Below are 14,094 nucleotides of genomic sequence, written 5' to 3' on the forward strand. Positions count from 1 at the left end.
CTACATGTAGCTGTCCAGTTTTCCCAGCACCACTTATGAAGAGGTTGTCTTTTCTCCATTGTATGTTCTTGACTTCTTTATCAAAGATAAGGTGACCATATGTGTGTGGGTTTATCTCTGGACTTTCTATCCTTTTCCATTGATCTATATTTCTGTTTTTGTGTCAGTACCGTACTGTCTTGATTACTGTAGCTTTGTAGTATAGTCTGAAGTCCAGGAGCCTGATTCCTCCAGCTCTGTTTTTCTTTCTCAAGATTGCTTTTGCTATTTGGGGTCATTTGTGTTTCCATACAAATTGTGAATTTTTTTGTTCTAGTTCTGTGAAAAATGCCATAGGTGGTTTGATAGGTGTTGGACTGAATCTGTAGATTGCTTTGGGTATTGCAGTCATTTTCACAATGTTGATTCTTCCAATCCCAGAACACGGTATATCTCCCCATCTGTTTGTATCGTCTTTAATTTCATCAGTGTCTTATACTTTTCTGCATACAGGTCTTTTGTCTCCTGAGGTAGTTTTATTCCTAGGTATTTTATTCTTTTTGTTGCAATGGGAGTGTTTCCTTAATTTCTCTTTCAGATATTTCGTCATTAGTGTATAGGAATGCAAGAGACTTCTGTGCATTAATTTTGTATCCTGCTACTTTACCAAATTCATTGATTAGCTCTGGTAATTTTCTGGTAGCATCTTTAGGATTCTCTATGTATAGTATCAGGTCATCTGCAAACAGTGGCAGCTTTACTTCTTCTTTTCCCATTTGGATTCCTTTTATTTCTTCTACTTCTCTGACTTCTGTGGCTAAATCTTTCAAAATTATGTTGAATAATAGTGGCAAGAGTAGACAACCTTTTCTTGTTCCTGATCTTAGAGGAAATGGTTCCAGTTTTTCACCATTGAGAACGATGTTGGCTGTGGGTTTGTCATATATGGCCTTTATTTAGTTGAGGTAGGTTCCCTCTATGCCTATTTTCTGGAGAGTTTTTACCATAAATGGGTGTTAAATTTTGTCAGAAGCTTTTTCTGCATCTATTGGGATTATCATATGGTTTTTCTCCTTCAGTTTGTTAATATGGTTTATCACATTGATTGATTTGCATGTATTGAAGAATCCTTGCATTCCTGGGATAAACCCCACTTGATCATGGTGTATGATCCTTTTAATGTGCTGTTGGATTCTGTTTGCTAGCATTTTGTTGAGAATTTTTGCATCTGTATTCATCAGAGATATTGGTGTGTAATTTTCTTTTTTTGTAGTATATTTGTCTGCTTTTGGTATCAGGGTGATGGTGGCCTCATAGAATGAGTTTGGGTGTGTTCCTCCCTCTGCTATATTTTGGAAGAGTTTGAGAAGGATAGGTGTAAGCTCTTCTCTAAATGTTTGATAGAATTCGCCTGTGAAGCCATCTGGTCCTGGGCTTTTGTTTGTTGGAAGTTTTCTAATCACAGTCTCAATTTCTTGTGATTGGTACTTGTGATTGGTCTATTTATATTTTCTATTTCTTCCCGGTTCAGTCTCGGAAGGTTGTGCTTTTCTAAGAATTTGTCCATTTCTTCCAGGTTGTCCATTTTGTTGGCATAGAGTTGCTTGTAGTAATCTCTCATGATCCTTTGTATTTCTGCAGTGTCAGTTGTTACTTCACCTTTTTCATTTCTAATTCTATTGATTTGAGTCTTCTCCCTTTTTTTCTTGATGAGTCTGGCTAATGGTTTATCAATTTTGTTTATCTTCTCAGAGAACCAGCTTTTAGTTTTATTGATCTTTGCTATCATTTCCTTCATTTCTTTTTCATTTATTTCTGATCTGATCGTTATGATTTCTTTCCTTCTGCTAACTTTGGGGTTTTTTTTTTCTTCCTTCTCTAATTAGTTTAAGGTTAGGTTGTTTATTTCTGATGTTTGTTGTTTCTTGAGGTAGGATTGTATTGCTATAAACTTCCCTCTTAGAACTGCTTTTGCCGCATCCCATAGGTTTTGGGTCCTCTTGTTTTCATTGTCATTTGTTTCTAGGTGTTTTTTGATTTCCTATTTGATTTCTTCAGTGATCTCTTGGTTATTTAGTAGTTATTGTTTAGCCTCCATGTGTTTGTATTTTTTACAGATTTTTTTCCTGTAATTGATATCTAGTCTCATAGCATTGTGGCCAGAAAAGATACTTGATATGATTTCAATTTTCTTAAATTTACTATGGCTTGATTTGTGACCCAAGATGTGATCTACCCTGGAGAATGTTCCATGAGCACTTGAGAAGAAAGTGTATTCTGTTGTTTCTGGATGGAATGTCCTATAAATATAAGTTAAGTCCATCTTGTTTAATGTATCATTTAAAGCTTTGTTTCCTTATTTATTTTCATTTTGGGTGATCTGTCCATTGGTGAAAGTCTGTTAAAGTCCCCTACTATGATTGCATTACTGTCGATTTCCCCTTTTATGGCTGTTAGCATTTGCCTATAATTCGAATATTGATGCATTTAATGTTGTCCCAGAGGTCTTTGAGACTGTCCTCAATTCGTTTCATTCTTTTTTCTTTATTTTGCTCTGTGATAGTTATTTCCACTATTTTATCTTCCAGTTGACTTATCCGTTCTTCTGCCTCAATTATTCTGCTATTGACTCCTAGAGAATTTTAAATTTCATTTATTGTAGTGTTCATCATTTTTTGTTCACTCTTTAGTTGTTCTACGTCCTTGTTAAACATTTCTTGTATTTTCTCCACTCTGTTTCCAAGATTTTGGATCATCTTTATTATCATTTCTCTGAATTCTTTTTCAGGTAGACTGCCTATTTCCTTTTCATTTGTTTGGTCTGGTGGGTTTTTACCTTGCTCCTTCATCTGCTGTGTGTTTCTCTGTCTTCTCATTTTGCTTAACTTACTGTGTTTGGGGTCTCCTTTTTGCAGTCTACAGGTTCGTAGTTCCCATTGTTTTTGGTGTCTGCCCCCAGTGGGTGAGGTTGGTTCAGTGGGTTGTGTAGGCTTCCTGGTGGAGGGGATTGGTGCCTGTGTTTTGGTGGATGAGGCTGGATCTTGTCTTTCTGGTGGACAGGACCACGTCGGGTGGTGTGTTGTGGGGTGTCTGTGACATTATGATTTTAGGCAGCCACTCTGCTAATGGGTGGGGTTGTGTTCCTTTGTTGCTAGTTGTTTGCCTTAGGGTGTCCAGCACTATAGCTTGCTGGTCATTGAGTGGAACCGGGCCTTAGCATTGAGATGGAGATCTCAAGGAGAGCTTTCGCTGTTTGATATTATGTGGAGCCGGGAGGTCTCTGGTGGACCAATGTCCTGATCTCAGCTCTCCCCTTTCAGAGGCACAGGCCTGACATGTGGCCGGAGCACTAAGACACTCTCAGCCATACAGCTCAGAAGAAAAGGGAGAAAAAAAGAAAGAAAGAAAGAAAAAAATAATAAAATAAAGTTATTAAAATTTAAAAAATGATTAAAAATAAAAGATTAAAAAGTAATAATAAAAAAAAAGGACAGACAGAACTCTAGGACAAATGGTAAAAGCAAAGCTCTACAGACAAAATCACACAAAGCACCATACACTTACACATTCACAAAAAGCGAGAAAGTCATATATACCTATATATAAAAAAAGAAAACAAAAAAGCGAGAGAGCAACCAAATCAATAAACAAATCTACCAATGATGATAAACTCTGAATACTAAACTACGATAAACATAAAACCAGAAACAAATTAGATGCAGAAAGCAAACCCCAAGTCTACCGTTGCTCCCAAAGTCCACCACCTCAATTTTGGGATGATTTGTTGTCTATTTTTGTATTCCACAGATGCAGGGTACATCATGTTCACTATGGGGTTTGAATCCGCTGCTCCTGAGGCTGCTGGGAGAAATTTCCCTTTCTTTTCTTTGTTCGCACACCTCTGGGGGTTCAGCTTTGGATTTGGTCCCGCCTCTGCGTGTAGGTCGCCTGAGGGCGTGTGTTCTTCGCTCAGACAGGCTGGGGTTAAAATAGCACCTTATTAGGGGGCTCTGACTCATCAGGCTGGAGGGGAGGGAGGGGTATGGAATGGGGGGAAAGCCTGTGGCGGTAGAGGCCAGCATGACATTGCAACAGCCTGAGGATCATGGGACCCTGGCAGTGGCGGGCTGCACAGGCCCCTGGGAGGGGAGGTGTGGATAGTGACCTGTGCTCACACACAGGCTTCTTGGTGGTCGCAGCAGCAGCCTTAGCATTTCACGCCCATCTCTGGTGTCCGCGCGGATAGCCACAGCTCGTGCCCATCTCTGGCACTCGTTTAGGCGGTATTCTGAATTCCCTCTCCTCGTGCACCCCAAAACAATGGTCTCTTGCCCCTTAGGCAGTTTCAGACTCTTTCCCAGACTCCCTCCCAGCTAGCTGTGGCACACTAGCCCTCTTCAGGCTGTATTCACGCAGCCAACCCCAGTCCTCTCCCTGGGGTCTCACCTCCGAAGCCCGAGCCTCAGCTCCCAGCCCCCGCCCCGCCCGGCGGGTAAGTAGACAAGCCTCTCGGGCTGGTGAGTGCTGGTCAGCACCGATCCTCTGTGCAGGAATCTCTCTGCTTCACCCTCTGCACCCCTGTTGCTGCGCTCTCCTCTGTGGCTCCAAAGCTCCCCCCCCCCCCGCCCATCTCCATCAGTGAAGGGGCTTCCTCGTGTGTGGAAACTTTTCCTCCTTCACAGCTCCCTCCCAGTGATACAGGTCCCGTCCCTATTCTTTTGTCTCTGTTTTTTCTTTTTTCTTTTGCCCTACCCTGGTACATGGGAGAGTTTCTTGCCTTTTGGGAAGTCTGAGGTTTTCTGCCAGCATTCAGTAGGTATTCTGTAGGAGTTGTTCCACATGTAGATGTATTTGTGGGGAGGAAAGTGATCTCCACATCTTACTCCTCTGCCATCTTGAAGGTTTCCCCCTTGTGAGGTTTTTGAATGTACACTCCTCCTTCCCTGAGTTCAGACCATGAAGAAATCTTACTTAGACCTTGGTAATAGGTTTCCTAGCCTGCTGCTCTTACCCCTCCCATTCAGTTTCCACAACATGGCTAAATATATTCTCCTAAGCCCAGTTTGAAAATCTCCACTGATTTGGGGGGCTTGACATTCTCATGTTTCTGCTGTATGGATCCAGTGAACCAGTTTAGTCTCATAACTCACCACATTGCCATAAGTTCATTGTTGTAAAGTCTCTAGGTAAAGTCTCTAGGTAAAGTCTCCCAGGACTTTTCAACGTTCCTCACAACAAAGTCTTTGCTTTATCTCTCTGTGTGCTGAAGTTATTTCTATGTGAAATGTTACCATGAATCCCATACACATCCAGGATATCAGGGTTGCACTCATTTTAAAATTGAAAATATGTTCTATGTAAATTAGAAAATTTCTTTTAGGTAAGCTTAGATCTAGCAGTCAGGGTATTGGATTTATATTGTTAGGTGTTGACTCAAATAACTTGGGTCACATGCAAAATAAATGAGAATCAGTTGTCCTTCCTCTTTCTTAGCTTTAAAAATACTGCAAACCGTAAGATTTCTCATTAAGGGCAGTCATGGACCATTGACAGAATATAGAAGGGGCTTTATTACTCACCATAGTGTTTGCCAAATGGGCAGCTGACATAACTGAATAATCATTGACTTATTCTTATTTGACCTGAGGCCAGTCCTGTTAAAGAGAATTGCCCTAGTTTGAAGTGAATGAAGTATTATTTGCACCATCCTACCTCCCCTCTGAGAGTTACCTCTTCTGTCTTTTGGTACATTCTTCCTTAAAAGCTCAGAGGCCTCCCAAGACTTCCCATTTTCCAAATGTCACATTTCCTTCAGAGCCACCCACTAAACAGAATGTCATAATTCAGGCCTCTTCTACCCTCCGAAGATCAAGTTGTCAAAGGTGTCTTAGTAAGTAGTGTAGGGAAACAGAAAGTCAAGCAACTCAGGGAGCTTAAATCTTCTTATCTAAAAATGAAGACATTAAAATCTCTTGTCACAGTAAATGAACTAATGACACCCTGGTGATTTGTCAGTTACAGTTCAGGTTTTCCTACCCTGGCACTGGTTTCCAAGAGGTTTCTGTTCTGGTAAGTTGTGATTCTGGTAAGTTGTATTTGCCTTTATATCTCTACAATTTGGGGGTGAGGTAGCAATTTTTCCTGTGACCTCACTTCTCTTAGGGATCTAAAGACAGTTGTTGATATTACAGTTCGTTCAGCATTTTACTTGTTCGGATACAGTGGTGACTTCCAAGCTCCTACATTCGAACCAGAAATTTGAAGTTTAGTCTGTGTTCTTAACTCTGAAATCTCTCAAGCTTATGACTCTTTTTTATTCTTATTTCCACTGTTTTTGTTCACCTGTTTCTTCTCTGATTTTTTGTAATAGCGTACTAGTGGGTCCCGTGTTTTTCTCATGGGGCCTCTTCAATACCTTTAAAATGTATTAGTACAGATTCATGTACAGAGTTTTAATATTCAGTGATTTCCCTAGGTCCCCCTAGGACACACTTGTGGTTTATAATAATTTTGAAGACAGAAGTATCTTAGATTGTTTGTTCAAATGGTCACTCCTTCCTCCACAAAAAATAAAGTTATCCAGAAATACAAAACTTTTAAATAACTTTAGATAGATTTTTTTGAAGGAAGATTGTAGTACCATAAACCAAAGTTATTTAAGTTATTATTCTTTCTGCTTTGCAGTGAATGAGCTGAAGATTGTTCTTTAAATCAGATCTTGCTAGGAATTAGGGTGAGGTCATGAGGACTTAGAAGTGTGGGAAGGGTGTGGAAAGGATGACAGCAAATAGGACAAATTGGACAGAATAAATAAACTGGAAGCTCAAATGACAACAGTAACTTTCCAGTTGACTGAGGAGTGGACTTTCTGTAGTTTATCTGTTCCTGAACATAACTGACTTTATTAATATCATCACTCTTCTCATCACCTTCCTTCACCTGTAACACTCTGAGTGTTCTTTGAGAGCAATAAATACATGGTTTTGCCTAGGGTAACAGCTATTCCAAGAAAATCATAGGTGCGAAATAAATTACCTATAACATGTTCCTCATATATTACTACAGGGAAGAAGAACACACACACATGCACACAGACATACACTCACTCACTCGCTCAGTCTGCTGGATAGAGAGCTTGCTTGCCTTGGCTACTCAGTTCAACAAGAAGCAGTCAGTCTTCTACAGTGTACAGGGCTCTTCATGATGCAGCCCCCACAGACGTGACATTCTTCTCTGGACTCCAAAGATTATGCACAAATTGCTTCCTCTGTCTCGAATTTCCTAACTACTTTAAACTCCTCCAATTTGGATAGCTCCTCTAACCTTTCAAGTATCAAATTTAATGTCTTATCCTCTTAAAATTGAAAACAAAACCAAACACTTTCTATTACCCTACATGAGGCCGGGTATTCTTCCTACCACTCTTGGCTTATCTAGCTAATAGTATTCACCAATACATGAAACAGAATCATTTCATTTTTGATTCATCAAGTGTGGTTCCAAAATAACTAGGAAAGATGCTAAGTATTATTTACTGTTGTAGTCTTAAATCTTGACATAGTGCCTGATGTATGGTAGGCACTCAAAATTTGTTGACAGAATGAGTGATTTCTGTGTAGAATGAGTATTCTTTTTGCTAACTTGATAGAATCAAACTTGTTTTGAATGTGGTTAGGCATAGTTCTAAGCTGTGGACATTTTGGGGGAAATTTTTTTCGCTTAAAGTGTTGATATAATTTTAGGGCTCTGCATCAGTCAGAATGGAGCAAGACATATTGCATGAACAGACAATGCCAAGATCTCAGGGACTTGAAACAACAGTGATTTCATATAGTGTTTATACTACATGTGGATAAAATTGCATGGAGATGGTATTTATGGAATGAGGAGACCAGAATTCTAAGGACAGAGTACTCGGGAATATTTATTTAACAAGTAAAATAAAGAGGAAATTTTTCTGTATTTAAGTATAATTACATGGAGATAATTACTTCTATCAGTTTCTACTGCACGGAAATGCATTTATGTGTACCTATGTGAGCAAAAATAAAGTTTATAGTTGTGTGTTTAAGAATATTTAAATATCCAAGCTAGCCTATTCATTACATTGTCTTATCTAAGTGAGGCGTTTGTATTTTGAATTATGACTATTTTTCTCTAAAAGAGTATTAATTTCTTAAAAATTTTCCAATATTCCAGAAGAAACACACATGAAAAGACATTTCCTTTTTACATACATGAATTAGCAAGAATGAAAAACTTTCTCACAGAAGACTTTAATGACAATTTGTGAATTGTTGGCGTGTTACTATATTTTTTCGGGTTTTATGACTTATATTAGTTCTAACCAAATTCCAAAACCTTATTATTTTTATGATTTGTTTGAAGTATTTGATTATTAGCAGTGATTCCAGTTCTTTGGGAAATTGTTGTTTTCCAGTTGATGTGCTGGCATTCTCTAGCTTATTTCCCACAAGTGGAGAGAATGTCTGACTTTAAGAATTTCATATTTTATGCCTTTTACTACTGAGAGTACAGATTATGACACTTTGTTAGATGGTAATAGATATCACCTCCTACTATTGCCCAGCTTCTTCTAGCTTATTGCTTCCCTCTGTAGGCAATATTTTCAAGAAAGGACCAACTCTGCCCATGCATGGAATAGGTAGATTGATAAATGTATGATATAATTTGAGTGGTTTCAAATTCTCCCACCAATCAGTTCCAGTGTCTCACATTCCCACATTGGCCAGCCTTCTTAAGAGTCGCTATTTTGGCACATTTATAATGTTAACTCAAACTAAAATGTTAACTCTTTTCTCTATGTCATTCCCTGTTTTCACATTTTTATTTCTCAGAGTTTTAAAGAGCAATTGTAAATTAGTGAGCTATTTTAGAAATGTAAATAAAAAGGAAAGGAAGCGAGAGAGGCTTCATCCACAGGCCAGATGCGATTAGCACAGCTCAAATCAATTATTTCCTTTCTTGTCCCATGAGAATTTTTTTTTGTCAGATTTATTTCTAAATATTTATACACTATTGTAAATGAACAATTAAAATATTCTTTTGGGATTTTTAGTATATAATAGAAATACAATTGACTCTTTGTATATCAAATTGTATCTTTTAGAAATATACTACCTTGCTAAAATCAAGTCCTTTTCCCTTTTTGCCTTACTGCATTACCTAAGAGTTCTAGTAAATCATTGAATCGAAATGGTCCACATGTATACCTTTGTTCTGTAGCAGCTCTAAATTTGTTTTGTTCTTCTAAATGCTATTGGTTTTAGTAAGCAATAACCTTGCCTTAATTTCAAATGTGAAATATCTTACCCCACAATATACAACACTGAATGGTTCAGTAAGTTTACAGATTTCTTCAGGCTTCAAATTTTCTCTAGGTTATCTGGGGCATCCAACATGCACTGGTTAGTAGTCAGCAGGGATGCATAGAGGGTTTATAAACTCAGTGTATCTATGGCCCTATCACTCCCCAAATAGACTTTTATCTGCTCTATCAGCCACACTGAAGTGAGTCTATCCTGTCCAGCCAGAAAGAGGGCAGGTGTCTGTAGCCTGAGCTGAGAGTGAGGGTTGAAGTAGCAAAACAGGACAGCATCCAGGCAAGAAAGCCACAAACTTTCCACTAGCAGTTTTCATGTAAATGCACTTCTCAACTTATTGTCCCCTTTGGTAAATTTCTAGTGCAGTGAAATTTTTAAAAATAATTTTTTCCAGTTGTATACTTGCTTTGAGGGATTTGCTTGACTTTCCCACACGTCCATTACCAGGACTTCAAAACATTTTTAATAAAATGTAGACAAAAATATTCATGAATCCAATATAGGTAAAGATTTATTAAATAGAAAAAAGAACTAATTATAAATGAAAAAATAATAAATTGGACTACTTTAAATTTAAGAATTTTTGTTCATTTATAGATATCACTAAGAGAATGAAAAGGAGAAAATATGTGCAACATATTTAACAAAGAACTTACTCAAATATAGTTCTGTCTAGTATGGCACCAGCAGGAAGGGAAGAGTTGTAACATCACAGCCCCATCAGCATGTCCCTGAAAGACAGTGAAGAAGGAAATCCTCTCTATGTGCAGCACTTTGAGAATCATACCTGGGTGTTAAGTTTTGCCTTTAAGGTGAAATGGCGAGAGGTCCCAATCTACACTGATTCATTTTCTTGATAGTAACTGTATTAGTCAGGGTTACCCAGGGAAACAGAACAGAGAGAGAGGGGTGTGGAGAGAGAGGAGATATTAATTGATTTTAAGGAATTGGCTCATGCAGTTATGGAGCAGACACGTCCAAAATCTGCAGGGTGGATGTATAGGAAGAATCAATTTTGCAGTTCAGTTCGAAAGGCTGTTTGCTGTCAGAATTCCTTCTTATTTGGGAGGAGTCAGTCTTTGTTCTCTTAAGGGCTTCAACTGATTGAGTGAGGCCCACCCACATTATGGAGGATAATCCACTTTACTCAAAGTCCACTGATTTTTTTTGAATTCCATTTTATTTATACAGTACGTTCTTATTAGTTATCTATTTTATACATATTAGTGCATATACGTCAATCCCAACCTCCCAGTTCATCCCACCACCACCACCCCCCTTTTGCCTTTGGTGTCCATATGTTTGTTCTCTACATCTGTGTTTCTATTTCTGCCTTGCAAACGGATTCATCTGTACCATTTCTCTACATTCCACATATATGTGTTAATATACAATATTTGTTTTTCTCTTTCTGACTTACTTCACTCTGTATGACAATCTCTAGGTCCATCCACGTCTCTACAAATGACCCAATTTCTTTCCATTTTACGGCTGAGTAATATTCCATTGTATATATGTACCGCATCTTCTTTATCCATTCCTCTGTCGATGAGCATTTAGGTTGCTTCCATGACCAGGCAAAAGGGGCTGCAATGAACATTGGGGTGCATGTGTCTTTTTGAATTATGGTTTTCTCTGGGTATATGCCCAGTAGTGGGATTGCTGGGTCACATGGTAATTCTATTTTTAGTTTTTTAAGGAACCTCCATACTGTACTCTATAGTGGCTGTATCAATTTACATTCCCACCAACAGTGCAAGAGGCTTCCGTTTTCTCCACACCCTCTCCAGCATTTGTTGTTTGTAGATTTTCTGATGATGCCCATTCTAAGTGGTGTGAGGTGATACCTCACTGTAGTTTTGATTTGCATTTCTCTAATGATTAGTGATGTTGAGCATCCTTTCATGTGTTTGTTGGCCATCTGTATGTCTTCTTTGGAGAAATGTCTGTTTAGGTCTCTGCCCATTTTTGGATGGGGTTGTTTGTTTTATTGATATTGAGCTGCATGAGCTGTTTATATATTTTGGAGATTAATCCTTTGTCCGTTGATTCATTTGCAAATATTTTCTCCCATTCTGAGGGTTGTCTTTTCATCTTGTTTATAGTTTCCTTTGCTGTGCAAAAGCTTTGAAGTTTCATTAGGTCCTATTTGTTTATTTTTGATTTTATTTCCATTATTCTAGGAGGTGGATCAAAAAAGACCTTGCTGTGATTTATGTCAAAGGTTGTTCTTCCTTCATTTTCCTCTAAGAGTTTTATAGTGTTTGGCCTTACATTTACATCTTTAATCCATTTTGAGTTTATTTTTGTGCACCGTGTTAGAGAGTGTTCTAATCTCATTCTTTTACATGTAGCTGTCCAGTTTTCCCAGCACCACTTATTGAAGAGACTCTCTTTTCTGCATTGTATATCCTTGCCCCCTTTGTCATAGATTAGTTGACCGTAGGTGCGTGGGTTTATCTCTGGGCTTTCTATCCCGTTCCATTGATCTATATTTCTGTTTTTGTGCCAGTACAGTATTGTCTTGATTACTGTAAGTTTGTAGTATAGTCAGAAGTCAGCGAGTCTGATTCCTCCAGCTCCATTTTTTTTCCCTCGAGATTGCTTTGGGTATTCTGAGTCTTTGGTGTCTCCATAGAAATTTTAAGATTTTTTGTTCTAGTTCTGTGAAAAATGCTATTGGTAATTTGACAGGGATTGCACTGAATCTGTAGATTGCTTTGGGTAGTATAGTCATTTCCACAACATTGATTCTTCCAATCCAAGCACATGGTATATCTCTCCACCTGTTTGTGTCATTTTTGATTTCTTTCATCAGTGTCTTACAGTTTTCTGCATACAGGTCTTTTACCTCCCAAGATTGGTTTATTCCTAGGTATTTTATTCTTTTTGTTGCAGCGGTGAATGGGAGTGTTAATTCATTAATTTCTCTTTCTGATCTTTCCTTGATAGTGTATAGGAATGCAAGAGATTTCTGTTTATTAATTTTGTATCCTGAAACTTTACCAAATTCATTGATTAGGTCTAGTAGTTTTCTGGTGGCATCTTTAGGATTATCTACGTGTGGTATCATGTAATCTGCAAACAGTGACAGTTTTACTTCTTCTTTTCCAATTTGGATTCCTTATATTTCTTTTTCCTCTCTGATTGCCATGGCTGGGACTTCCAAAACTATGTTGAACAATAGCGGTGAGAGTGGACATCCCTGTCTTGTTCCTGACCTTAGAGGAAATGCTTTCAGTTTTTCACCACTGAGAATGATGTTTGCTGTGGGTTTGTCATATATGGCCTTTATTATGTTGAGGTAGGTTCCCTCTACATCCACAATCTGGAGAGTTTTTTTCATAAATGGGTGTTGAATTTTGTCGAAAGCTTTTTCTGCATCTATTGAGATGATCATATGGTTTTTATACTTCAATTTGTTAATATGGTGTATCACGTTGATTGATTTGTGCATATTGAAGAATCCTTGAATCCCTGGGATGAATCCCACTTGATCATGGTGTATGATCCTTTTAATGTGCTGTTGTCTTCTGTTTGCTAGTATTTTGTTGAGGATTTTTGCATCTATATTCATCAGTGGTATTGGCCTGTAATTTTCTTTTTTTGTAATATCTTTTTCTGGTTTTGGTATCAGGGTGATGGTGGCCTCATAGAATGAGGTTGGGAGTGTTCCTTCCTCTGCAATTTTTGGGAAGAGTTTGAGAAGGATGGGTGTTAGCTCTTCTCTAAATGTTTGATGGAATTCACCTGTGAAGCCATCTGGTCCTGGACTTTTGTTTGTTGGAAGATTTTTAATCACAGTTTCAATTTCATTACTTGTGATTGGTCTGTTCAGATTTTCTATTTCTTCCTCGTTTAGTCTTGCAAGGTTATATCTTTCTAAGGATTTGTCCATTTCTTCCATGTTGTCCATTTTATTGGCAAAGAGTTGTTTATACTAGTCTCTGAGGATGATTTGTATTTCTATGGTGTCCATTGTCACTTCTCCTTTTACATTTCTAACTTTAATGATTTGAGTCCTCTCCTTCTTTTTCTTGATGAGTCTGGCTAAAGGTTCATCAATTTTGTTTATCTTCTCAGAGAACCAGCTTTTAGTTTAATTCATCTTTGTTTTCTTTATTTCTGTATCATTTATTTCTGGTCTTATCTTTATGATTTCTTTCCTTCTACTAACTTTGGGTTTTGTTTGTTCATCTTTCTCTAGTTCCTTTAGGTTTAAGGTGAGATTGTTTATTCTAGATTTTTCTTGTTTCTTGGGGTAGGATTGTATTGGTATAAACTTCCCTCTTAGAACTGCTTTTGTTGCATCCCATACGTTTTGGATTGTCGTGTTTTCATTGTCATTTGTCTCTAGTATTATTTTGTTTCCTCTTTGATTTCTTCAGTGATCTGTTGGTTATTTAGTAATGTATTGTTTAACCTCCGTGTGTTTGTGTTTTTTACGTTTTTTCCCCGTAATTGATTTCCAATCTCATAACGTTGTGGTCAGAAAAGATGCTTGATATGATTTCAACTTTCTTAAATTCACTGAGGCTTGATTTGTAATCCAAGATGTGATCTATCCTGGACAATGTTCCATGTGCACTTGAGAAGAAAGTGTAATCTGCTGTGTTCAGATGGAATGTCCTCTAAATAACAATTAAATCTATCTGGTCTATTGTGTCATTTAAAGCTTGTGTTTCCCTATTAATTTTCTGTCTGGATGATCTGTCCATTGGTGTAATTGAGGTGTTAAAGTCCCCCACTATTATTGTGTTACTGTCGATTT

General features: G+C 37.9%; 1 protein-coding gene across 1 annotated transcript in view; it reads left to right on the forward strand.

Moving 5' to 3' along the window:
* The first annotated feature begins 5,991 nt into the window (after positions 1-5,991).
* The window catches only part of LOC309966451 (platelet glycoprotein 4), a 148,700-nt gene continuing 140,597 nt past the window's right edge, over positions 5,992-14,094 (forward strand). Inside the window, exon 1 of the mRNA XM_082846511.1 lies at positions 5,992-6,048. The gene's annotated coding sequence lies outside the window, so the exon portion shown is untranslated. The remainder of the gene's footprint in view (positions 6,049-14,094) is intronic.

Source organism: Leucopleurus acutus (genome assembly GCF_964270905.1).
Source record: "Leucopleurus acutus genome assembly, chromosome: 9".
In the NCBI taxonomy this organism is placed as follows: Eukaryota; Metazoa; Chordata; class Mammalia; order Artiodactyla; family Delphinidae; genus Leucopleurus; species Leucopleurus acutus.